The sequence below is a fragment of the Hippocampus comes genome, unplaced genomic scaffold (assembly GCF_001891065.2).
Source record: "Hippocampus comes isolate QL1 unplaced genomic scaffold, H_comes_QL1_v1.1 scaffold12, whole genome shotgun sequence".
Taxonomy (NCBI): Eukaryota; Metazoa; Chordata; class Actinopteri; order Syngnathiformes; family Syngnathidae; genus Hippocampus; species Hippocampus comes.
In genome coordinates, this window is record NW_017805478.1 from 257,558 (window position 1) to 261,427 (window position 3,870).

Consider the following 3,870-nt stretch of genomic DNA (forward strand, 5'->3'; position numbering starts at 1 on the left):
AGGGGGGGGCGGGGGGGGGGCAAGGTGGCCGGGGTAAGGGAGGAGGCTTCAATAATGCATCCAATGAGCAATGGAATTATAAACGAAGAGTGCGCATGCGTCAGTCACTCCACATTTCGCTCTGTGGGGGGATGGGGGGTGGGGGGGCTTGTGTGTAATTAAGCGTGGATTGGATGAGTCCGCCTGCGGTGCTGCCGTCAGTCGCCCTGGAGTGAGGCCACCGACGGGAACTCTCTCAAAGGATGCAACAGAGGTCAAGAGGAAGGAACAAAACAGAGAGGCTGAGCCCCAAGGACGGAATACATGGTGACGGAGTAAACACAAGAAAGGGCTCTTCACATCTCGCAGTAACAGTCACAGTGATTAGAGTGCCTCTTGGTTCTGCACCCCCGCCCCTCCCTAGCCCCCACCCAGAGGATCGCGAGTTTTTTGTTGTGTGTCACGACTAGCCGAATGACAAAATTCGTTGACAACTTAATTCGTATGATGAGTTTTATTCGTCTTGCGTGCGCTTTTGCCTTCACCTTTTGGAACGACGACAATGTGCGGCTTAGTGTTTTAACAAGAAAACAGGTTGTCTTTTAAAATATATGATCACTGTCGGGCGTAATCCTCGTGCGGTAGGTTCCATGTTTTTTTTGTTTGTTGTTGTCCTCACGTCATCCGTGATCTCATTATTTTTACCAATTTGAAGCGAGCTCGAGAAATATATCAACTCTCGAATGCCGGACTGTGACGAGTGCTTCAAAAGTCAATCTTTGCCCTCACTCGATGAGATGATGATATCACCGCAAGATATTAAAGTCCGGTTGTTTTTCGACAATAAGTGAAAGTAGTTCGCTCAGGTACATTTAACCTAAACTTTTGAAAAAGAGTTTGGCAAGAGGATGTTACCGCACTCATTTGCTTTTTGAAATACAAAGTGTGACCGCATCCTCGGTGACGTGCCGATGACACGTGCTTCCATTTTAATCAGTGGCAGCAGAACTCGAGCTTTTTGAATAAGCCACAGAAGATGATTCGTTTTTGGGCGTTGTGTTGCGTTGATGCACAATGGAGGATGTTAGCAATAGAGGGTCTAATTTGAACAATGCCCCGTTTTGACTGACAGCGGCAATATGTGAAATGATTTTTCAACGTAAAACATATTGAATCTTGTTTACAGCTTTTCTGTCAGCATGAGGGATGGAGAACGCCAATGCCTGTGACTGGAATGGAGCAGAATACATATTAGGAGATCCTTTGAGCTTACAAAACAATGCATCCATGGCAAAGCGACGTTTAAACATCTCATCCATCTATCCTAATTCACTCTGCTCTAGAGTCCCCAGTTTTTGGCTGCCGATATTTCCGTTTCAAATCCAGTGTTATTTGCCTCTGATTGAAGAGCCAGGCCGGTCCTCTAAGGATCCATTCCCACGATAGCATTAGATGTCAGTCTCCACCAAATGCATCAGCTGTCCCTCATCCAAGCGCTGGCCAAACTAACCAGCTAAATGTCATCGTCCGTATCATTTAAACAGGGAAACAGCCATGTGATATTTTCCGTTTGGAGTGTCCGAAACGAGGTAAAGGCCTCATTGATGTTCCTTTTGGCTCCACCGAGCTCTCTCAACAAAGCACTCGTCACATATCATGGCAACCTACTTCCCGTCAGGATGAATCGCCTCTCCAAAGCGCCGAGGGGCTTCTCGAAATGCTGGCATAATTTAGTGGTAGGCTTCGGCTAATGTAATCCACTACAGGCTCTCTCACATGCCAAGCGACCCAGAAATACCCGGGACTTGCTCGTTCCTTTAGAGATATTTAGCCTTCTAATGTTTGACCAGAAAAAAAAACCCTTGAGAGAACTAAGTGGAGGTGACAGGACAAGGATGCACAGGTGGCTTCAAACCTTCGGGGTATTTTGTTAAGAGGGAAACATGTTGGAGATAAAACTGGAAGTGGCAACAAGGTGACGATAGCACCCACATGTACCGGGGATGCTTGTGATAAAACAACCGAGCAGGTCTTTTAAAATGGCGACTGTCCGGGCGGGTTCGGGGGCCATCGCTTCCATGAAAATCAATACCTGTCCATTTAGTTTTTTTACTTGAGATTTTTCGGTTTAATTAAGATAACGGCTAACATTAGCCACAAAAGAGCCGCGTAAGATGCACATCCTGGTCGTAAACACTTTTGTCTAGATAGCGTAAAAACATATTGATTGGGGGAAAGTTGATGTCCGATGAATATTTTGAGTGCTGAATCGCTGCAGGTAAGAAGGTATTATTCTTGGAGATTAATGTCAAATGGAAAGAAGTGGTTTGCATGTTTTTCTGCAGTGGACTATTGCATGTAGCTTGCTAGCTAGAGTAATTGATCCCCCCATCTCCATCACCGTGTCATCTTCCTCTTCTCACTGATGACGGGGAAAGCCTTGAAGTGTGGCCCCGGATCAAAAAGAGAATGTGTTCAGGGACCCCATTTCACTCCTGAGAGAATGGAAATATTATTTCATCCCACTCAAAGAACCTCTGCGTGCCAAGTCAAGACAGCCTATGGCAAGACAGGAATAGATTGCTTCATCTCCTTTTCCTTTCTTCCTTTCAAGCATCCTTACTCACGAATCACATCAACTGGGAAAATAGTTTGAGATCGCAACGCGGTGCAATGTGTTTCCCTGAACAAATTAATGTATGCAAGATATGTAACGTCTTCATTTATTTACTTATTTATCTATCTGCACAAAACCCGACAGATATTTCCATTGAAAAATAGAAAATTGGATAATCATTATTCTAAAAGGAGGGATGCTCAATTCCCAAAGGTTAACTTCTTCTCTTCCAGTTTACAGAAACTGTTTTTGTTCATTTATTGTTTGTTTTTACCACCACAGTGCATAAATCGCCCTGCACTCCAGTATGTGCTTGATGTGATTCCTAGTGCGATGTTTTAAAAGGCAATGCTGGGGACAAATTTCATGAATATGCATGACCAAAAAAAAAAAAAAATTTGGGAATCGGGACACAAATGATCCTTCCCTCCCGAGTGTGTCATTGTCATAAAGAGCTAGGAGGTTTGCTATTAGGGGAACCTATGGAAGGTTTTGACCAATTCGGTGGATAGTAAGCCTTTACTTTAACCAGGGGACATATTTTGATCTAGTTTATGGATTTAATAGCCTAGCTACTGCAAAACAGCCTGAAAATAATCACCTTATAAAGCGCCCTTCAGCCCGATATAACGTAGGCTGCCTTTGAGTTGACTTCAAATGGCTCTTTCATTTCAAGCATTCTCAATGCAAAGCAACAGCCTGACACGTTCAACGTTTAAAAATAACGGGGGAAAAACAAAATCGGATCAACAAACATTGTCGCAATTTGACACGGATGAGGACCCAAGTGCAGAGAAGCAGGGAGGCACGTGGGAATTTAATCCCAAACGGAAAAAAAAAACAAAAAACAAAAAACAAAAGAAGACCCAGGAAATCCAAAAATACCAAAATAACAAAGCCCAAAAGCAAAAATCAAAGCTGCAAAACAAACACTGTGATAAGACTCCACATGACATGACTTCACTCGCAGCGGGACGGCAAACGAACAGAACTACAGAAATCAGGAAACTGAAATGCATGTGCCTGACAAGACAATGAGGAAACCCTGGACAAGTCGCAGGTGGCCGAGGGAGCGGATTGGATTGGGAGACACGAGGCACCGGCTTGACCAGCACAGGTGGACGGACACAATAACGTAAGGACACAGACATGGAGTCTAAAAAGGACCATAGGAAAACTAAATCCACAACACACAGAACACAACATCAATAACCTTTGTCATTATAAGCTTCACAAGTCGTTTTATCAGACTTAATGTCAATTTTGTAAAATGC